A 24,769-nucleotide genomic window follows, 5' to 3' on the forward strand; every position below is an offset into this window, starting at 1 on the left:
AGAAGTGCAATTTCAGGGTACAAGAAGGGATTGTGCTAGGACACAAGATTTCTGTACAAGGGATTGAGGTGGACAAGGCAAAAGTGGAAGTCATCAAGAATCTACCACCATCGACATCAATAAAGGGAGTTAGAAGTTTTCTAGAGCACGTCGATTTTTACCGGCGTTTCATTAGATATTTTTTCTAAAATTGCCAAGCCGCTATCCTCTCTACTTATGAAATAAGTGTCGTTTGATTTCAATTATGACTATCTGCAGGCATATGAGAACTTAAAGGAGTGCTTGGTGACATGTCCGTTTTTGGAGGCACCCGATTGGGATCTCCCCTTTGAGGTAATGTGTGATGATAGTGATACTGTGGTTGGTGCTAGTCTAGGCCAAAAGAGGAACAAATTATTTCACACCATATACTATGCAAGTAAGACTTTAGATGAAGCACAATTAAATTATGCAACAACTGAGAAGCAATTATTTTCAGTGGTATTTGCTCTTGATAAGTTCCATTCATATCTTGTTTTGTCAAAAGTCATTGTTTATACTGATCACTCTGCACTTAAGTACTTGCTTGCTAATAAAGAGGTCAAACCATGATTGCTTAGGTGGATTTTACTTTTTCAAGAGTTTGGTCTTGAAATAAAAGATAAAAAAGGTGTATAGAACGTGGTAGTTGATCATCTTTATAGGCTGGAGCATATAAGCAAAGAATATGTAAATGACGAGATAGATGATTGGTTTCCTGATGAACAATTGTTAGTGATTCAAAATTGTCCATGGTATGCAGATTTTGCTAATTTTCTTGTTACAGACTCACACCACCCAAATCTAACATTTCACCAAAGAACGAAATTATTTTCGAACATTAAATATTATTTTCGGGAGGAACTATTCTTGTTCAAAATTTGTGCAGATGCCATGATAAGGAAATGTGTGGCGGAGGAAGAGATAGGACAGATACTTAGTCACTGTCATTACCGCGAGGTAGGTAGTCATTTTGAACAAACACGAACGACATCTAAGGTACTTGAATGTGGTTTTTATTAGCCAACTCTTTTCAAAGATGAACGTTCATTTTTCCTTGCTTGTGATTGATGCCAGTGCACAGGTAACATTTCTAATCGACATGAGATGCCTTTGAATAATATCATTGAGTGCGAAGTTTTTGATGTTTGGGGGATATATTTCATGGGACTGTTTCCAAAATCTTTCACAAAAAAAATACATTTTGATTGTGGTTGACTATGTCTCCAATGGGTGGAGGCGGAATCATATGCCACGAATGATACTCAAGTTGTACTGAAATTTTTGAAGAAAAATAATTTTAATAGATTTGTAACGCCATGAGCCATCATTAGTGATTGTGGCATCCACTTTTGCAAAAACTTTTTGAAAAACTGTTGGCTAAATATGGTGTCACTCGTAAGATCTCTAATCCCTATCACCCCCAAACAAGTGGTCAAGTTGAGGTGTCGAATCATGAGATCAAGAGGATTTTGGAAAAGGTCGAAGGAGTTAATTCGCAATGTAGAGCCCAAATTCAATACACGTAAAACCCATGCATTTAATTAAATTGTTAAATCATTTATTTAATTTTAAACTGAGTTTAGTGATGCATGATTTATGAAATTTAATTATTTTAAATTATTTATGTTTATGTGATGCACTTTAAATTTTTTTTTCGAGTTTCATGTTTCAGGCAATTATTCGATGCAGGATCGAGGAAAAGAGACTGGCGACGATTTTGGCAATTTTAAAATGTGATATTTTATTTTAAATTAGGATTGAGGTATTTTAAATTATTTATTAAGTTTTTAGCATTTTTAAAGCCTAATTTAATTTACTAGGTGATTTTTAGAATTTTAAAACTTTTAAAGTTAGCATTTTTGTGTTTTATTTTGTTAATTATGGGATTTTGTAAAAATTAAGGAGGATTAACTTTTTAATTAACACTTTTATTTTTAATTAAGCATTTTATTACCCCTAATTAAATCTAAACACATACACGTTAGACACACACACACTTACACGATTTACACCCGCACACAATTTCATTGCACTTTCATTTCATTATTTTAAAAGAAAAGTTGGGGTTCTTGGAGTTCTAGCAGCCTCCCTATCCTTGTGCATTTTACCAGCATATTTTCGTTCACTTTTCTTCAAGGAACCGTGTCACGTTCGTTTTGGATCAACCATAGCACCTTTCCTACTTTGGTATTCGTTTCAGAATTTTTAAAGATAAAAGGCATGTATAATATTTTGTTTATGCATCGATCTTGTTATATTATATGTTCTTATGTTTATTATGCGTAAAAATCCATGTATGTTGTGAAAAGTTTGAGCAAGAATTTGTTGGATCGGTTTTGAAATGATTTTAGATCTGGAAACTCAAAATTTGCAGTCATTTTAAAGACTATGAATTTGCGGTCGATTTTCTGAAAAATTTTCAACATATAAAACGTAGAAATTTTCGATACCTTCGATTTGAGAGTAAATTCGTAATTTTTGGACATGGAACGAGTGAGTTATGATCGTTTTCGTGGGACTGCTCAAACTGTAATTTAATGAAAATATGTTCTTGACGTGTTCTTGAAGTTTAATTGTTGCAGGCTTCGCTGGGAACCGTTAGGTGATCGCTGCTGCGTTTAAGTATTTTGAGTATGATGTTGGGATGAGTTTTGATACTTCATTTCATGTCGATGGTCCTTGGGTGCATTAGAAGTCGTAGGAAAAGCTTTGGTGTTAAATTATCGTGTTCACGAGTTGTGTTACGTTGTTTGTGCTGCGTAGTTGTTTGGGTCGTTTGTTTGAGTTTGAATCAGTGTCATAGCATCCTTGGATGGATTTTGAGGTGTTGGTTCACGGTCCGTATGATCGAGTGAGTAGGATTAGGTCACAAGTGTAGGGAATTCCGTTGGTTCACAATTCCAGTAGGTACACGGACCCTTACACGAGGTCCGTGCCCTTGTTTCCTTCGAAATGCGAAATTCCAGCATCTACCCGGACCCTTACACGGGGTTCGTGTACTTCTAAAAAAAATAAATAAATAAATATATAAATTTAAATTAAATTTTAGGGATTGTTTTGGGGTTTGATGTCATGATTTAGTACAGTGATTAAACGAGGTCGAGTCCCGAAAGATTTAGAATGTCGTAAGGAAATTTTTCATTTTTGGGTGTGAGCATGACTATACATCTAAGTTATGCAAGATAGGTATTCAAACTCATGTTAGTATGTGCAGCAGTGGCCCCAAGCGAGATCCACGAATCCCTCAGCGCCAAGTAAGTATGTTCGACGTGCAAAAGAAATTTTTTTATGTTTTGAGGTGTGCTTAATGTCTTGTGACCAAATTATGAACGGGTTTGGAAGTGGGTGAACTTGGCCAAGGACCTCTCCACCCCGGTAAAGCATGACCGGGTTTAGATCAGGATTGGAAAGTGGTAAAGCATGACCAGTGACCAATCAACCCGGTAAAGCATGACCGGGGAGCTCATGTATGTGGTAGTGGACTTTTCCTGCCAGCCTAATACTGTGGCTTAGTCTGATCAGGCGCATTTATGTATGGGTCACTTGCTTTGAAACATATCTCTACACAAAATGATGTTATGTATGCTCAAGTATGTATGATGCAAGTATATTTAAGAAAAGTTTTATGATGATGGCATGTCTACGTTTATGCTACTACGTTCAAGTTTCAAGTATGTTTATGCTATTAAGTTCAAGTTTCAAGTATGTAAGCCCTACATTAAAGATGCATGTGGTTTTATTATGTAGTACTTGTTATCTCCAGTTTATATATGTTGATTCTTTAGACTCACTAGACTTGATCGATGCATGTGAGGATGATTTTGAGGAGACGAGGGGTGGGGATCAATGTGCCGGCTTGGACTGCGCAGGAGGCTAAACCCAAGGACCGCCCATGTTTTAAGATTTTATAATGACGATTTTAATACTCTGATTTCACGTTATGGTTTACGATGTTTAAACAAGTGTTTTTCTTAGGCAAACTTTATTTGTAATCTCTCTTATTGCAAATATTTTGGATGAACAGTATATTGATGATCAAAATTTGAAAGTTTATTTTGTATTTAAGAAAAACTTTATTTTTCCGCAAATTTTAAATAGTTTAAGAGTACGGTACGTAACACGGAAAGACTGGTCTTTGAGGTTAGATGACGTTCTTTGGCATATAGAACTGATTTTAAGACACCTATAAGCACTACACCTTATAGGTTTCTTTTTGGTAAAGCTTGTCATTTACCTGTGGAGTTAGATCATCGAGCGTATTGGGCAACCAAAACATTGAATTTCAATTTTGCTACTGCAGGTGAACGATGATTGCTGCAATTGGTGTGAGGCCCATTTACTCTAATGACAAATAATGATCAAACAATAATGGTTTGATTTAGATTTACAAGCGGAAATGGTTTAAAATAATTTAAAATGGACCTCAGGGCCTAGAAAAATTTCGACATGACCTCTCTGTAAATAGGACATCCCGAAAAACTCAAGCAGCAATTTATATCAAAATATACTCCAACTAGAGTCATTAAAACAAAACCAAGGTTAAACAACCTATAGCCGCACTGGCCAAGGACTAAACAAAAATTAGAACTTACCAAATACTCACCAGATCATAAATATCACAGAGTAGACTCAGAACATTGCAAAAACAACCAAATACCACTACAGATACACGGGGCATCTCCCCGGCAAATAAACTACAATACAAGACTGAAACAAACCCAAGACATACATATAGACTAACTAGGAGACTCCACTGAACAGAACCAAGCAATCCAACCTCAATCCCGAGCTCCACTGGCGGAACCTCAGCCTGATGCTGCAAAACGACTCAGAAGATCTACCATGGTGCCCAAAAGCAACCACAACAGCCCCCAAGTAAACAACTGAGGTTAGGATTCTGGTATGAAACAGTCCAACAATAACAACAATAACAGAAATCATGCATAATCATATAATCAAATGTGATATGCAATGCATGAGAGGCTCAACGAATAATCGGGATAACAGGAGCCAACAATCGGTACGATAACAACTGAATAATGCTTGAGCAACAACACAGGGGAGCTACATCGTCATGCAGCTAAACCGTCCTGCCAAGTATGCGAGGTATGCCAAGCTGTGCTGAATAACACCCCTGACTCGGCCTCCATACAGCTGATACGATATAACAGGATGACACAAAAAAACGAACTAGATGACACAATCCCAGCGCTCACCTCAAAAGGCTGCACTAACCACAGGGATTTTTCAATCACATCTACGGTCTCATGTGTATAAGCCTATCAGCCACACTATGATCCCGAGATAAACAACATTGCCAGATAACAATGGATATCAACAACGGCTAACAAAAACGATAGGGCTCAACATGAATGTCATAACAGTATGCCCTATGCTAAATGCCAATAATATGTCACAATAATAAACATATATCACAACAAAGACATTTAACAAATTACAACAGTCAACAATTCATAAACACGATCAATGAAACACAGAATGACAATTAAACATAATTTATGTTTTACCGTCATATGTTACCGATCTGTAACATACCTATATCACGAAAATGATCTTCAAGAACGATAAACTGAACTCTCTCAACCTAAAATAATAAAATAAGCCGAATAATTCCACAACTCATCATTATTTACATTCCAACCATTATCAACTCGATAATCCTTAGATTGATTGATTCCAACGATAACAACCATACTATAATATCTTTCAATATAACACAAAACGATTCGACATAATTAATAGGCTCGCTGAATTATACCTCGAAGATTTCCAATGACCAAAGCTACAATAATTATCCAATAAATATGTCAATAAAACGCTTTTCGAACGCCGAAAACAATTTAAATCAAAATGGGTAAAAATCCAAATTTTGGCAGCCTACTGTCACGCTTAGAAGCTGAAATTTCGGACTAAGAACTCACAAGGTCGAAGTTTACTCTAGTCGCTAGCGGTCTCGAGGCGATAACCCACCGAAAAATCGTCGGAGTTACTGTTCACGAGCTAAAAAAATTCAGAAAATGAGCTGGAGTTACAGGGAAATCACAAGGCTTAAAACCCACTCCAACACACAACAAAATTCCAAGGAACTAAACTTAAATCTCACCTAAACCGAACGAACAGCAGCAGCTACGAACATGCCTCGATTTGGACTGAAACGAGCATCAAAAGTGGCGATTCATGGTTCAAAACGAAGCTACTGAAGTAAGGAAGAAAACCCCTCACACCGTTCAAGATTTCGACGCTGGACGGTAAAGTTATGGCCTCTTCAATTTGAAGGTGATGAGGGTGACGAGATTTTGAAGAAAAAGGAAAACAAAGGCTACGGGAATGGTTTGCTTCTTTCCCCTTATCTTTAATTTAATAAAGTGGTGTATATGTGTAATAATTGACCACAACATTTAATAAATTGAGTCCATTTATCCGGACTTAACTTATTTTAAGAACTCGTATGTTATTTAAACTCTATATGTATTTTATATCGTTAAATTCTCTGATATTCTAAAATACATATTTTTAACACACTTCTTGAATTTATTTGGCATAAATAATTATTTTAATTTACGACTCAATAGTTATTCTAATTCTACCAAATTATCGGATAATTAATTACAGGGCCTTACAATTGGACCAGCTAGAGGAATTCCGAAATCTAGCTTATGATCTAGCACTGTCATACAAGAAATATACAAAAGAAGCCCATGACAGGCGCATTGTTACAAGAGAATTCAAGGAAGGTGAGGTAGTGCTCCTATATAATTCAAGACTGAGGTTGTTCCCTGGAAAACTCAAACCAAGGTAGACTGGACCATATATGATTGCCAAGGTGTTCCCATCGGGAGCCATAACTTTGAAATGGGAAGAATGAACATTTCACGGTCAATGTCCAAATATTGAAACACTACTTGGGTGGCGCAGTGGAGCCACAAATTAGAGTCACTCGATTCCAAGAAAATCAAAACTGAGAGGAGCCTACAGTCTAGCTCTAGACTATAAATTGAGAACTAATTTTTTCCCTTCCTAATCTTATTTTATTTATTTGAGTTTTCTGTTTTTTTAAGATATATTATTTTAAAAAAAATTAGATAAAATAATTTTCGTGTTTGTGACCGAGAGGTATAACTTTACCGCTCGAGCGCCAACACCAATTCCCGAATACATTTTGATAGAAAATTTGGCGTTCGGGCAGTATAAATAATTAAAGAGATTTAATTACATCACTTTGTTGAATTAGTTTGGCATTGCTCGAGAGAACGTGTTCAATTGTTTTGGAAATCTTGTCAAAAGCATGGATCGTTGTCGAATCGAATTAATTAAATTAACGAGATATAAGTGAACCAAGATTCACAACAAATTCATTTTTCTTTGAATCTTTAACTAATCATCTTAGTTTGTTCATTTCATCATCTAATCCTTGAATCATTTAGTTAATTTTTTATTTGATCATTCTAGTAGTCAGGAATCAATCAAATCATCGTTGCTAAAGGTTTAATAGTTGAAAATAATAATTGTGTAATACAGTCTCTAGATGAACGATACTCGTACTCATGTACACTATATTATTACTTGACATCGTACACTTCCGATTATATGGAGCTTGAATTTTGTTATTTTTTACCGAGGATTTTACAGTGCAAGTTTTGCTCGATCAGTATTGTAATTTATTACATTTGAATAGCAGTTTGGAAACTATCTATTATCAGCAGAGATATACTAGGAGTTTCAGTTTGACATTGTTTAAGTTCAAACTGAACTGAGATCATGTAAATCACTTGTATAATCCTAAGTTATCTAGTGTGAGCCTTCCAAAAAGAAGAAGGGGTGATGTAGAAGTTTGAGTCTCTGAACATCCATAAATAAACATATCTATGCATTTTCCACATTTGGTTTACCTTTCAATTCACTTAGCCAACATTGTTGATGATTTTTCTAATATGTCAGTTTAGCTTCTTTCCGCACTTAATTATTAGTAAACTAACATCGACACTCGAGAATATACATAATTTAGTTGCCAACCCAGCTAAATAAACCAGAAGAAACAAAATTGTATCAAGTGTTTATTTAACCCCACACCCCCGCAATTTCTAAACACTTCACTTGATCCTACATAGAGTCATGTTGATGTCTATGAGGCGGTCTCACGGATTTTTATTCGTGAGACGAGTCAACTATAATCATATTTACGGTAAAAAGCAATATTTTTGACATAAAAATAATACTTTTTTAGATGTCACTCAAATAGAATATCTGTCTTACAAAATTAACTCGTAAGACCGTCTCAATGGGTTTTTGTGATAAAAGTTACCATTTTTCATTTTTGCTTCAGGCCCTCAACCACAGGTATACTCTGAGTTCACACTTTTATAATATATTTTAGTGTAGATTTAATCATACAGTAATACAAGTTACTTATTTGACTATTTATATCAATTATCAATCAATGAAAAAAACAATAAATTCGCTTTTATGCGGTTGAATTTTTATTTAACACAGCAACACACACATATATATTCATTCATTCGGAGAAAAATGATTAAGAACAAAATTATTCGAAATAGCTTCTTTAAAAAACATTAAAAAAATAAATAAATAAATAAATAGCGGAATCATATTCTGTTTATAGAAAATAAATATTATCATTAACATCCGAAATGATTAACACAGTTATTAATTAATTATTTATACTCCGGGCGTAATCGGTACTGCTATGTTATTTCCCGCCTCCCTTCTATAAATAATTGCAATTGCCGGCAGCTGCAAAACATAAACATAAAAAAAATTAAAAAATTAGTTTCTCTGAAAAACTCATAATATATATAATATCACTAAAAATTTTGTGTTATTCATGATCCAAATACTATATATGCTAATTTAAAAAATAAAATTTAATATATCTAAATCCCATAAAAAAATTGGCCGTCAAATTATTCGAACTCAAGTATTTTTCAGTTCACTTATACGAAAATTTTTTATAAATAATAAATATATTAAAACAAAATCTTCTGTGAGACGGTCTCACGGGTCAATTTTGTGAAATAGATATTCTATATGGGTCATACACGAAAAAATATTACTTTTTATGTCAAATATATTAATTTTATTGTAAATATGGATATGATTGATCTGTCTCACGAATAAAGATTCGTGAGACCGTCTTCTGAAATACCTACTCATATAATATTTTTTTTACCATACACTAGATTCCATCAAACTAAATTTTATAAAACTATTCAATTTCAAGATTATTCAATTTTTTTTGTGTTTTAAAATAATGATTTAAAAATTATAAAAAAAAAACGGATATAAAATGCATGCAATATTATAATCACTTTAAAATCCACCATATATGATATTAAATATAATAACTAAATAGAGAAAGAAATTTGTTTATAAAAAAATTGGAAACACTAAACTATTCGAATTCAAGAAATTTCCAATTCAGTTAGACGAAAAGTTTGTACAAATACCTTATATAATTATATACGAATTCACACAAAAAATTAAGATATACTAAATTCCATTAAACTAAATTTAGCCATAAAACTATTCAAATCAAGATTTTGGGAAGTTGCTTATATTTAAAAATAAAGATATAAAATGTACGCAATATTATATTTATTTTAAAATCAACTATATATATAGATATATATATATATATATATATATATTATACAACAATAAAATAGAAAAAAATTTGTTTTCTTACATAAATTTCTATGCAACACAATCCCGAGTTCTTTCCAACAATAGCCTGTCAGACGATAGTAGGAATTGAGAACGAACGATGCATGATAGAGCACCACATTTGGCTTATAACACACACCCCCTGGCTTAATCGGCCCACAATCGACAATCGAGGCACATGCGAAATTCATAAATTTCAGAAAATCATCAACGGAGGCAGTGACGAACGCTAAGCACCATGTTTTTGGCTGAAAGTAAAAATTTAAAATAAATATTTTTATGACTACCATAGAATATATAAATATATGATTTTGTTATGCTACTCATCAACCGTGCTCATATTTGTATCGATCAATGAAATGACAAACACTTATTAGACGTAATGGATCATATCAAAATTGTATATCCAATAGATGAATGTCTCCTTATTACCCATCTTTGTGCCCACCATAGCAACAAGATAGGAAGACAGAAAATAAATAAAAAAATCACAGCGTTTCATTCATGATTTTCAGGGTAGGAAGAATTTTATGACATATCTATGAGTTTTTGGATTAGATGGATTCAATGTAAGAAATCTTCAATAAACAATAACTTACTTGCTCTTTAGCATAACATGTCCACGTAACAACTGCGAAAAAGATTGAAACGAGAAGTAAATAGATTTTTATCTTTATCATTTTTTTTATCTGATTTTGTTGTGTGAAGAATTGAAGTTTATATAACTTTAAAATAGTTGTGAAGTTAACGACAAATCTTTTCGAATCCCAAAAAAATGAAATTATATCAATGAATACCATATTTACTTTATCCATGAATATGTTTGTAATATTAAAAGAAAACAACTATATGCAAATATATTCGCAGATTATAATTATATATCACTAATTTTTTACTTAATTAAGCTTGATTATTGAATATTATCCACATTTGCACAAATTAGAAATATTACTATATAACTATGCTTGATTATATTTTAGGTAATAAATCATATTATTAATTTAGAAGCACGATTTGGTCCATAACTACAAAATCGATTTGCTGGTGAAATTTTCAACAAAAATATTTCATTTTTATTGGAATGAGATTCTATGCTACACTTATTAAATTTCCTGAAATAGTACACGGATTTTTTATATATATAAAAGTTATATTATCAAAATATTTCATGGAATTGAGAGATAGTCAATATTTAGTTATATCATATTGAATCGATTTTTTAAAATTAAGAAATATAAATTATTTTACTATAATCAGAATATTATCTAACCAAAATTTTCAAGATCGCAGCCATCGTTAAGATTCATTCGTTTTTTCGTAGGATTCACACAACTATATCACATATTAATTTGATGATATTTTAATAAAATAGTAATAAAACTATCTAAATATTATTTAAAATGTTTAGCATATATTGGAATTTTTTTTATCATTTTATTATATTTAATTATTTTATTATATTTTTCTTATATTATCAAATCCTTCGACCGTTTAAAAAATTTACTCTATAAATAGAGATTTCATATAATTAATAAATAATTACTTCTCATTCACTCATCTCTGTATTAAAAAATTTACTCTATAAATAGAAATTTCAAATAATTAATAAATAATTACTTCTCATTCTCTCATATTAAAAAATTTACTCTATAAATAGAGATTTCAAATAATTAATAAATAATTACTTCTCATTCTCTCCTCTCTATATTCTTAATCTCCTCTCTATATTCTTTGCTTTTCACAACAATTTTTTTAATTAAAATTTTATTATTTTTTAATAAGTAAAGTAATGTCTTGCACTCTACACGCCTAAGACCCAAAATTCGTATTTTAAGATATTTTCTAATAAATTATGGTTATGTAATATTATGTTTAAAATCGATAAAAATTGTTAGGACCAAAAAATTGTTTTAAAAAAGTGAATAAACATTTTAAAATTTTTTTAAGCTATAATAACTCATTCTTGAAATGTTCATAAATAAAACAGATACCGAAAAATTATATCGAGTTTGGTTTTCGAGTTCGATTTTCAAAACGAACAGATGACTCTCAACATAACTTTGTAGAGTCTAACTAAATATTTTGGAAATCACTTGAAAAAAATGCAGGTTTAAATAATATAACAGTTTTGTGAAAGTATTTTATCAAATAATTTGTATGCGATATTTTGGTATTTTACCTAACACATCAAATATTTTAATAATATATCTGAAAACAATAACAATAAACTAATTCAATAAATTAAGAGGCACAAATTTGTTTGTAAAAGTTCGGAAGCCAAATCTTTGTACCACTACAACAAAAATTACTATACGCGGGGTTCAAACCGACTTTCCGTGGTGTATATTACACAATGCATAATTAATCTCTTGAAAGTCATATTTATTGACAATGCGCACTATACGTAGCGGAAAATAACATCCGTAGTGGGTCCGGCATCCACAACACGCTGCACACCACGAAATATGGCATCGGCAGCGCACTGCACACCGCAAGGAATAGCATAAATAGCAGGTTGCATGTCGAGGAAAATGGCATCCTCAGCACCTTGCACGCCAAGGAAAATGATATCGACAGTGCGTTGCAAGCTATTGTGTTTATTTTTTATTTTTAATAATATACAATAAAACCTATATTTTAATAAACAAGTTAATAAATAAAATTTTAGATAATTATCGATATATATACAAACAATCATAACAAATATCACAACATATTCCAAAATCAAATCATCAACAATATTAATATGTTCCAAAATCAAACCAACATCAATATATTCGAAAATCAAACCAGCATCATTATGTTCCAAAATTAAACATCGCCAATAATATTTCTCAAAAATCTTATGTACAACAACATCCCAAACAATTCTTCCAGCCGCAAATAATATATCTTTAATCAAAGCCACTGTAAACTTGCAATGAACTGTCAAATTTTAATCTAAACTCCTACAAACAAAATCTGGAAATTAAACCCAATTAGAGGAAGAATAAAACAGAAAGGACAAATTTATGCTCAACTATTTTCTTTTCTTTTCTTTTAAACATAATTCCAAAGCAAAACCCAATTAAAAGAAGAATAAAATGGAAATGACAAGTAATGAATGCCAAGAAGTTTAACTGTAATGTTTCGAAAATTTGAAGGTCCACGTGAGCCACATGTATGCAAGTTATCAAATTTCTTAGGTATTTTAATTAATTATTTTTAATGCATTTAAAACTTGATTGTGACAAGAATAAGTGTTTTATTGCATGGTTTATTAAAGTTTCGTGCATAAAAGCTTTTAGCAGTTTTTTACGCTCGAACGAGGAACAGAGACTTGTGACAATTAAAGAAAAATGTTTTTATTTAAAATTTATTTTTAATTATTTAATATATGGTATAATTAAGTGATATTTTCGAAGTTGGGCCTTGGTGGGGTGTTTTTACTTGCCGGGTCATATTTTAAATCGGTACGCAAAATTTAGCAAGTCAGGAGACTTTTTGAGGGTTCGGGCAATATTTTCAAAAACGTACCTAAGTAAAATATTTTTCGAGAGTGTTATTGAGCTTAATGAGACTATTTTGTTGCTTAATGGGTAAAAAATCCTTTTAATCCCTTTAATTTTTATTTAGTGGGTGCATAATTATACAACTTAACCCTACATTTTAAAAATCCTAAACCAACCTAAACTCCCTCACCAACACACGGCCGCCCATCCCCTCAACAGCAGCAGCTTTTCAAATTGTTCATCAGCTTCCCCTTCGAAAATCCTCTCAGGTTTTCAAAGAAATCCCTTCCCACCTCTCCGGTGCACGTTCTACGCAAAGGTTTTGAGCTTTTAATCGCAATGGCAGGCCATAAATCCTTTGTTTCTCATCATTCATGATAATATACGCTAAAGTGTGTGTGTTTGCGTAAGGAGTGTTTAAATCTTTTATGTTGAATCGTTTGTGCATCGTTTTGTCACGAAATATGCATTTGTTGACATGTAACTCACGGTTTTTGTTGTCGTCATGAAAGGGCCTGCCGATTTCTGATGCTAGGGGGCTGAACACATCAAAGGGTAAGTAGGTGTCTAAGTCCTGGAGTCACGAGTTGGTCGCGTTTTGGGGGAGGGCCAATCTGTCTCCTTGAGGGGCTAAGGTTTGCGGTTGGTCAGGTGAAGGGAAAGGGTAGGCTCGGCCAAGGAGGGCTGAACCAGGCCATGGTGCGGTCCAGAAGGATCCAAACCGAGGCCTAGGGGGAGGTCCATACATGGCTGGTCTTGAGTAGAAGGGAGTTCCAAGAGCTAGGAGTCGATTTAGGACGATACGATGGCTAAATTGTGTGTTTCTTGAGGAACCGAGGGATGCACGAGCATGGGGCCGAGGGCAGCACCTAGGTTGGTCAAGGAAGGTCCAGAGGTGGGCTAGGAAGAATTGGTTCAGGTCTGGTCCCCATTGGTTTGGTCTACGGTCATGATTTTTGAGGGTTTAGTGCATTAGGGTCCGGTTCGTTTTGGTGCAAGAAAATCCAGCAACATTTAGGTGATGTTCAAGGGTCTAAGTGGGCTGGTCTAGATGGTTTAAAGACTAGTAGGGTATGGTTGAGGCATGGTTTAGGCTTGAAAAGTTTTTGTTAATTTCGGGGTTGATTCAGGTTAAAACCAGGACCCCGGTCCAAGTTTTAAAACAAATCATATAATTTATGAAACAGGCTCGAGTTTACATCAAGATATTGATTATAAATATGTTTTGAGGTGTTTTGAGGAGTTTGGTTGGTTTCGGGTCGAAATTTTGAGGCCAGGGGCCAAATGGTCAATTAGGGTTTCCAGTGACAAAATGGTCATTTGCATCTGGGCCGAGTTAGCAGTCCTGGCAGCTCCCTGATCACAATTTTACATGTTTAGAATGTATATGTTATATCGGTCATGACTTTTTATGTAAATATGAAAATACATTGCATGTTTGATTTTAAGGAAATTTACGTATATGTATGATTTTTATAAGTGATGAATTTGTTGACATATTTTGAAGGATGAGAGTTGGTTGTGACTAATAGGAACACGAAAACGAAAATGAACATGTAAGGCCAAGGCTCAGTGTATGGGTAATACTGTTGCTGATGTCCCCGTCGCCGAGTACCACGATTATACGTAGATGGATCCATCGAATAGAACTGATACGAAAGTCACAACTAATGCTTTGAATTCAAATAAAGAAAATGAACATGTATATGTTGATATGATGAGACATGTTTTGGACATGTTATGCTTTGACATGACATGTTTAAGTTCATGCTTTTAAGATCATGAAAGGTATTTTAATTACAGTACTTTTCATTGTTGCATGTGATGTATATGTACTTGCTATCACGGTTCAGGTTTGTTGAGTCTTTAAACTCACTAGGAGTGAATGATGTAGGTAAGCATGTTGATGTGGAGACTTGAGACGCTGAAGACTGAGTAGGCTGAGCTGGGGGTGCACGTGAAAATCCGAGGACCTTGCATTTCTTCCGCGTAATATGTTTATGAGATTTGGGTTTAAGCAATATGGTTAAATGCTTTTTAAATCTTGTGATATGTTGTTGATTCATCAGACTGTTGTTATGTGTTCGAGTTTCTCTTTTAAATCAGTAGAATAGGAGATTGATTTTATTTTAAGATTTAATTAACTACAGCTATTTTTATTCAGAGATTAGATGACCTTTTAAAAACACATGTTTAACTTATTTAAATGTTTTTGTGTTCGAGTATTTTCGGTCATACCCTTTAAAAAAAGTTTCAGTAGAATTTTAAGCAATATACGTTTCAGTTATTTTAAACAGTAGACGTTTCAGTTTGTATTAGAGCAACGGTAGAATAGAGGGTTGTTCCACCGCCAGCTTCAGAAGCTCAGTCTTCAAGCCTCAAGTCTATAATTTTCATGTTTTAAATGTTTTGAAAGTTTTATGATATCACCTGCATGTTTATATGATATACATTTTACAATACATGTTTATCTGTCTATATGTTTCGAGGTTAGATGCTTTAGAATTTTTATGAATGATGTGACATGAAATAATAAATTATATGATTTTCATGCATGTTGGCTTTGTGATGAAATTGGACATGATTAAGAATTTGGCTAATGGATATTAGGAAAGTATTGAAAATGATTTGATTATATTGATTTTTAGTTAGTAGTACTGATGTTCTACTTTTTTGGTCATTAATTAGTCATGAAGATTTTGAATGCTTTTGGGGCATGTAGTTTTTCTAAGAAAATACTGATGATTCATGGTTACTAATTGAGTTAATTTTATGATAATTTCATTAAATAAATAATGATTCAAAGACTGCGACGGTCTTTAGAAGTATAAAAATGTATAATTTAGGATTTTAGGTTTTGATGGAAAGGTAAGATAGGTTATGAGAATTGATTTGGGATTAATAAGCTTAAAATTATAGAATTTTGTGTTACAGGAAACCTATATAATGGAATTAGGAACGCCAAGAACTTATGTGTAATTGTGAAATTTTTGTAACTAAAGACCAATTGGATAATTTTCAAGGAAATTATAAATTAATTTTGCAACTTTTAAGAAATTCGGGGACTGGTTTAGCAATAAATAAGAATTGAATGATTTAAATGATATGAATTTCGGTGATTTAGGCTTGAAGGGATATTTAGAACCTTGTTATATCTGGGTTATAATGTTATAAGGAATGACAATCAAGTGCATTGTATGGTGATTCAATTGGACTTGAAAATCTAAGCGTTAGTGGAATAATGTTGTGGCAAATTAAGAATTTAGAGTAATGACAATTTAAAGTAACGTTGATCAATTAGTTTAGTTGAAACGTCTGCTATTCGTTTTGCTTGAAAAAGTAATAGAAATTTTTTTTAATTCTACCAAGATTTCGGCCGAACACTAACATAAAAATATAAAATATTATTGCAGCCATTTTTAAAATAAAACAATTAACTAGTTGTTGCGTGTTTTCACTACCGCAAGTATACGGTGTCAAGTTTTAGTACTGATTTGAGTACAGATATCGATCCCACGAAGAGTAATTATTTAAAATTGTATATTAATTACCATAATTGACATAGCTCGACTTTATTTAGACAAATCAAATGGTTGGTTTATAATTAATTCAAATAAAATAACAATTCCTGTAATTCTAGCACGCAGTAGAAAATTCACTGAGGAAATAAATCTAGAGATATGATTTCGTCTGGCTTCCCCTATGCTAAATCAAAATTAACTAACATGTTATTAAATTGCATCGTATTTACTAACCAAGAACTCGCAATTTGTTTTCTATTCCCTCTGTCGAGTGATAAATAGAACTGTATTACCTATTACCGATTTCAATATGTCTATTCAAAATCAAGCAACACGTAATAAATGCAACCAAGGTCCTCTTATGGATTCGTCAGAGTTATACGTCTTTTGCACGTTATAAATATCTAACGATGTGATTTCTCATGTCCTAATTTCAATCCCCTCTCTCGAGTGTTGGATCTTAATTATTAGATCAATCGAATTATGGCCAGTAATCCAAAAGCATTAATCACGAGAAATCACAAATAAACACGACGAATTAATTCATGAAAATTCAAAATGTCACTAACATAGGTTCAACCAAGACTACATCAATATCTAGAATATAAAATTAGTTCATACTCGAATTTAAATCAATACAAAACCTGTTTGTAATCATTAAAAACGTAAAAGTAAGAAACCGAATTAAGAACGTGTTGGCGAGAGATGAAAGTGCGTCTCCGTGTCCGGATTCAACGTCTTCTATCTCCGTTCTTCGTGTCCCGTGCTCCGTGCTCTGACTTTTTCTCTTCTCTTTTGAGTGATATGACGGCTGCGTGTAAAATATTTCGGAACCCCTAAAAAGAACACGCCGAAGCCTATTTATTTCTGAAAGCTCGCGCCTCTGGATGTCGCCTGTTGTCTCTCGCGCATATGCGCGGCTTGAGTGGCGCATATGCGTGAGGCTCACTGTATGGGTCGCGCATGTGCGCGGCTTTGGGGGAGCATGTGCACCGATCTTTCTGCCAGTTGCGCGCATAGTGCGCGGGAATAAGTCGCGCATATGCGCGGGGCTTACTGCATTCCACCCTTCGGGTCATTGCTCACACTTCTTCTCCTAGGCGCCATTTTAGCTCGTTTTCACGTCACATGTTGTACCCGCACCTAGATTCCTGCAATTACACCAAAAAACAACAAAAGCGCGTAATTCCGCCCAAAAAGACTGACAATCTATATGAAGTATAAGAATAATTTAAGTGCATAAAATGCACTTATCAAATCCCCTCAAACTTAAACTTTTATTAATCCCGAGCAAAATATGATAAATAAAACATTAGCTAGACTCGACTAAACACATCCTAAAGAAAGTAACTAAACGAACAAGAATTGTGGAATAAAATGATAATCACTAGCCTCAGTGATTACAGTTTCCATGATATTGAATCAAGCACATGCCAAATTACTCACAATTCACGTGCGTGTGTGTTTTGCTATTCTCGTTTACCCAAACCAAATGCCAAAATAAGTTCATAACTTTTTCTTTTGCATAAAATTCTGGACTCCTCGACACACATGTAATTAGCAAAACCATTGAAGCACACATTCACCTTCACAAATAAACAGGACTTAAAGGGTAACTACTGGCTGAACAGAATGGTAACTTGAAGACAGTAATTAACCAAACAGAATCCAATATCATGAGATGTGCACATGTACACAATCATATTCTATGTCTATCGACGGCATTTTTCAAGTGTCCATAGGCTTAACTTTGGCAACTCTTCTCCACTAGTATATTGGGTACGTGTGACTTGGTTAATAGGTCTTTTAAGCTTATAACGTTAGGCTATGGCTGATGGCTTCAAACGAAGGTAGGGAGTCAAAAGTGAGAGAAAACAAACCAATTTATTTTTCAACACGCGTCTCCTTCCTTTTGTTTCACTTCCACTTGCCTTGCCACAATATTTTCACCATTTTATCCTCTTTTTCACATCACATGTCATACTCTTTTACTCTTTATTCAACTTTTTCTTTCTCCCCCTTTTTTATTTTTTTATTCAACACCTCTTCTTCTTTATTTGTTTTCTTTCTTTTTTTTTTCGATGATCTTCTTATACGCTCACAAGGGCGAAGAACTTTTGTGGTGATACACAGGTTCGTTTTCTCTCAGTTTCCGGTAGATACTAGTGTATATGCTCAAAAGTTGGTAGTTGACGTAGGAGTTTAGAATTGATACGAATGGGGGCTTTTGTGTGCCTTGGCACACTCCATCCGATTTTCATTAAACTCAAACATGGGACACTAGGGTATATTATGATGTTATGGGTAGGCTTGAAAGGTTCAAACGTTCCAAAAATCGTCTAAATCATCCCTAAATCACACAGTACCCGTATCTCGCCTCGAAGAGTGCCAAACCAAGTTCTAGACTACTTTCAATTTACCAATCAACAGACACGGAATGATCATGCTTTCGGGTGTTCAAACAGAAAGAATTTCCACATCTCATTCTCATTTAGGCTCAAAGGGCTAACAATTGGAAAATTATTCAAAGAAGCACATGCCCAACATAATTCAAAGACTGTCTGGATAATTTCTGTGCTAGTGAACACGTAATTCAACAACAAGTAATCAACATGCAGGTTTTGGAGTCCATTCATATAATTCAAATCACAAGTCACATGAACACTCTCTTGACATCAGATGTATCAACAGTCATAGCAATCATGAATTAGTGTGTAAACGGTTACGTAAAGATAGCATGCATTCAGATTCGTAATTAAGGAACAACATGAATTTCGGGTCAACTCTCATCATTGTTTGGTTATTACCATAATTCCACAATTCTAAAAAAAAAAATAATTTAACGACTAAGAAAAAAAAACAAAAAAAACTGAATTAAGTAGTTTTTTTTTTAAATAAATAAATGAACATCAAAATTAAACACTAAAGCATCAAATAAACTCAAATCACCCCCCCAAACTTAAAATATGCATTGTCCTCAATGTATAAACAAGAAAGAAATGGGACAAGCATACCTCACACGACGAGCGTCAGTGCTCGCCGTGATCATCATCGACATCCTCATCCATGTGCTGGGGTCGAGCCTGTGGAGGAGGTCCTGGATACTGTGGTGGTGGTCCTGGATACTGTGGTGGCCAAGCAGTTGGCTGAGGAAACATGGGATCCTCTGGATCTAAAGGTGGGAATCGCTGAGCAAGAACGGAGGTGAAGTCCATCATGTAACCCATGAAAGAGTCCGTGCGGTACTGAAGCGAGTCCAGCACCTGGCGTTGATCAACTAATAACTGCCTTTGATCCTGCATCTCATTCTCTAGTCGTCTCAATCTGTCTCCCCTGCGCTGTCGGGCTCCCTCAGGTGGTGGTGGTGGTGGAAACTGTGCCTGTGGCAGGTCCTCGTCATCTGAATCAACGGGAGGCATATAGGGAGCAACGATGGGAGCCTTCGACTTAAGTACTTGCTCATCAGGCGACCAGGAGACGCCGGCCTGTCTGCATAGTTCGGTAACAATGTGAGGGCATGGAAGGGCGACCGGAGCTAATCCTGTGCCGGCTCTCATGATTGATCCATATATTATTCGTCCCAAGTTAACAGATTTGCCCATCAAAATAGCAAAGACAAGCGCAACTTTGTCTTTGGTGACATTGTGGTAATGCGAGGATGGGAGAACCCGAGCCAACACGAACGATGTCCACGCACTAGCATTAGGGTTCATCTCAGATTTCTTCAGCGAAATTGGACCACTCGAGCTCATTTTCCATACGGCGCCCGCCTGACACACGGTCCGAATGACCTCTGAATAATCAACCCCCTTTTCTAAGAATTCACTGTACTCGTCTTCTTCGAGGCTTGGCATCTGATAGATCAAATTTATCGTCTGAGAATCAAACGATACCAACTTACCTCGCACCAGTACTTTTGACTCGTCATGCCGTATCCGCAGATTGGCATAGAACTCTCGCACAACAGAAATCACAGCATCTAGAGGGGGTTGAGCAAATTCAACCCATTGTCTTCTTTCCAGTTCACGCTTAATAAAACCACGTATTGTTGATAAATTAAATTCCCTCTCTGGGATAATAGACCGAGTCATCGAGCTCTCATACACTTGTTGGGCCTCCTCGTTCCAAAACCTGTGAGAATCGAAGCTTGAAGAGGAAGAGGCACCCTTCTTCGACTTCTTTTTTGGTGCCATCAACTCAATAAACAAATATCACAATCACACAATCAACCCAACCACAGAGAGACCAAAATCGAAGCTAATCGGACCCCCAAATTTAAACACGATAATCGCACCACACCAATAATCCAGTAAGCAATTCAACGTACATCCAATTACAGAAGATTTATACCAATTCGACGTACCCACTTCACAATATCACAAATTCCTCACTAGATTGACACCAACTTCAACTAATCTCAAGATTTGAGAAAAATTTTGAAATAAAACTTTTGACTTCACGAGAGAGTTACCAGAAATCGGAGTGTAGGTGGAAAAATTGCAGTTGTGTAGGCGGTGGCGGCTTTCGGTAGAGCGGCAGCGGCGGCGTGGGTTTCTGAGGTAGGACGGCAGCGGCGGCTGGGGATTAGAGTGTGTTGTTGAGAGAAATTCGCGATCTGAGGGTTTTTTTTATACTGGGTCGCGCGCATATGCGCGATATAAAATGGCGCATATGCGCCATGCTACTATCTCGGCATGCTGGGATGTGGCGCATATGCGCGCCCGGATTGGCGCATATGCGCCGACCTTTCTGTAATTTTTGCTCATGTGCGCACCCGGAGTGGCGCATATGCGCTGAACTCTCTGCCACTATCGCGCCTGTGCGCGCAAATATGTCGCGCATGTGCGCGGTGCACTCTTTCCAAGCGATTCTCGATATTTTTTTTAAATAAATAACCTGCGAAAAATAAAACGATTCACATTAATATTTGCATAGAGAAAATTAACATTAATAAACTAAGGAATTGAAATAAAATAAGAAAAACAAAACGAATGCAAAAATTAAGTAAACGTGGATTGCCTCCCACACAGCGCTTGGTTTAACGTCATCAGCCTGACTTTCTTCAGTCTACTTTGGTTCTCCCAGTGGGATGTTGTCCATGTGTTGCACTTCATTTCCAAAGTAATGCTTGACCCTCTGACCATTGACTTTAAATGTCTGACCATTGTTGCACTTTAACTCAATTGCGCCGTGTGGGTACACTGTTTCCACTGTGAATGGTCCAGACCATCGTGATTTTAACTTACCAGGGAACAACCTCAGTCGAGAATTGAATAATAACACCTGTTGCCCTGGTTCGAAGTCTCGTCGAAGAATATGCTTGTCGTGCCATTTCTTGGTCTTTTCCTTGTATATCTTGGCATTCTCGTATGCATCATTCCTGAATTCTTCCATCTCATTCAACAGCAACAGTCGTTGCTCTCCCGATGCTCCAATATCAAAATTTAGCTTTTTCAAAGCCCAAAATTCTTTGTGCTCCAGTTCCAAAGGTAGATGACAAGCTTTCCCAAAGACCAACCTATAAGGTGACTTCCCAATAGGTGTCTTGTATGCAGTCATGTATGCCCATAAAGCGTCATCTAGCTTGATCGCCCAATCCTTCCGGTTTTTCTTCACTGTTTTTTCTAATATTTGTTTGATCTCCCGGTTGGATACCTCTGCTTGCCCATTAGCTTGCGGGTGGAATGCCAGTGTCACCCTGTGCTTCACATCATACTTGGCCAATAGTGAGTTAAAAATTTTGTTACAGAAATGCGTACCTTCATCACTGATAATGGCTCTAGGCGTTCCAAATCTTGTGAAGATGTTCCTGTGGACAAACTTAGCAACAACTCGAGCATCATTAGTGCTGGTGGCAATTGCTTCCACCCATTTGGATACATAATCAACAGCAAGTAAAATGTAAGATTGACCAAAAGAGGAAGGGAACGGACCCATAAAGTCAATACCCCAGACATCAAAGAGTTCCACCTCCAAAATATTTGTTAGTGGTAATTCATGTCGTCTAGAAATATTGCCAACTCTTTGGCATTTATCACATGACTTAACCAAAGTATAACTGTCCTTAAACAGGTTAGGCCAATAAAAACCAGACTGTAATACATTAGCTGCTGTTCTTGATTCTCCAAAGTGTCCCCCGTAGGGTGAGGAATGACACTGCTCTAGAATCTTACCCGCTTCTTCCTCAGCTACACATCGTCTGATTATCTGATCAGCGCATCTCTTGAACAGGAAGGGATCGTCCCACAAATAAAACTTGGCATCATGAAGAAATTTCTTCTTTTGGTGATAAGTTAAATCTGAAGGTAATTCCCCTGCAGCCAAAAAATTAGCTATATCTGCAAACCAAGGATGTGTAACATTTACCTTGAAGAGTTGTTCGTCCGGGAACGATTCATTGATAACTCCACCTTCAATTCTTTCTTCCAGCTCTAGGCGTGACAAGTGATATGCTACCTGGTTCTCACAACCTTTCTTGTCTTTGACTTCAAAGTCAAATTCTTGAAGTAGGAGTATCCATCGTATCAACCTGGGCTTGGCATCCTTTTTGGCAAACAAGTAGCGAAGAGCTGCATGGTCAGTGAAAACAGTTACCTTGGTGCCTATAAGATATGTTATGAACTTGTCGAACGCAAACACCACCGCTAGCATTTCTTTCTCAGTAGTTGTGTAATTCTGTTGGGCTGCATTGAGTGTACGACTTGCATAGTAGATAGCTTTTAACATCTTGTCTCGTCTTTGTCCCAATGCTGCTTCCACAGCATAGTCGCTAGCATCACACATGAGCTCAAATGGCTCCTTCCAATCAGGTACGATCATAATGGGCGCAGAAATAAGTGCGGTCTTGATCCTGTTAAACGCCAGCAAGCAATCATCGTCAAAAATAAATGTAGAATCCTTCTCTAACAAATTACATAAAGGTCTAGTAATTTTAGAGAAATCTTTAATATAACGACGATAGAACCCAGCATGTCCCAAGAAACTTCGGATCCCTTTCACATTCTTCGGCGGTGGGAGATTTTCAATTGCCACAACTTTGGCTCTGTCCACTTCTATCCCTCTAGCCGAAATTTTATGCTCGAGCACAATACCTTCTGGGACCATGAAATGGCATTTCTCCCAATTCAACACTAAATTCTTTGCCTGAAATCTCTGCAAAACAAGCGTTAGATTCTGCAAACAATGGTCAAATGATGAACCAAACACAGAGATATCATCCATAAAAACTTCCATTATTTCCTCGACCATGTCAGAAAATATGGCCATCATATACGTCTGAAAAGTAGCAGGTGCATTGCAAAGACCAAATGACATTCTCCTGAAATCAAATGTACCGTAGGGGCAAGTGAAGGTAGTCTTCTCTTGATCCTCCGGTGCTATGACAATCTGATTGTAACCGGAATAACCATCTAGAAAGCAATAATAATGATAACCACTTACTCTATCAAGCATCTGGTCAATAAAGGGAAGAGGGAAATGATCTTTCCTAGTCGCATCATTCAATTTCCTGTAGTCTATACACACTCGCCAACCAGTCACTGGACGAGTTGAAATCAATTCGTTATTCTCATTTCTTACTACAGTTATACCTCCCTTTTTAGGCACTACTTGTACTGGTGAAACCAAGAACTGTCAGATATAGCATAAATAACACCATCATTTAACAGTTTTAATACCTCAGCCCTCACAACTTCTTTCATGGCTGGATTAAGCCTCCTCTGATGATCAACATAGGGGGAATAGGACTCCTGCATCAATATTTTATGCATACAAACAGTAGGGCTAATCCCCTTTATATCAGCAATTGTCCATCCCAAAGCAGACTTAAATTCTCGCAACACCCTCAACAACCTATCCCTTTCATCAATAGTAAGAGCAGAAGATATAATTACCGGATGTGACGAACTTTCGTCTAAGAATGCATAGCACAAATGACTCGGTAATTCCTTCAATGCAGGGGATGCTTTTGGTACCTCTTTACTTGCATCCTCAAGTAACTCTTCATGTTGGGCATTAATCTTTTCTTTAGGTAGC

At 35.5% G+C, this 24,769-nt stretch overlaps 2 long non-coding RNA genes across 2 annotated transcripts; both read right to left on the bottom strand.

Moving 5' to 3' along the window:
* Positions 1-4,874: 4,874 nt before the first annotated feature.
* Positions 4,875-6,449, bottom strand: LOC142518260 (uncharacterized). Its single transcript, XR_012813498.1, has 3 exons — positions 6,146-6,449; positions 5,964-6,042; positions 4,875-5,824 (listed from the first exon to the last, which is right to left on the bottom strand). It is a non-coding gene; the product is annotated as an uncharacterized LOC142518260 (long non-coding RNA).
* A 2,239-nt stretch (positions 6,450-8,688) lies between these two features.
* LOC142518267 (uncharacterized) lies at positions 8,689-10,400 on the bottom strand. The gene is made up of 3 exons (XR_012813503.1): positions 10,323-10,400; positions 9,746-9,971; positions 8,689-8,793 (listed from the first exon to the last, which is right to left on the bottom strand). It is a non-coding gene; the product is annotated as an uncharacterized LOC142518267 (long non-coding RNA).
* Positions 10,401-24,769: the final 14,369 nt, after the last annotated feature.

The sequence above is a fragment of the Primulina tabacum genome, chromosome 1, assembly GCF_025594145.1.
Source record: "Primulina tabacum isolate GXHZ01 chromosome 1, ASM2559414v2, whole genome shotgun sequence".
Taxonomy (NCBI): Eukaryota; Viridiplantae; Streptophyta; class Magnoliopsida; order Lamiales; family Gesneriaceae; genus Primulina; species Primulina tabacum.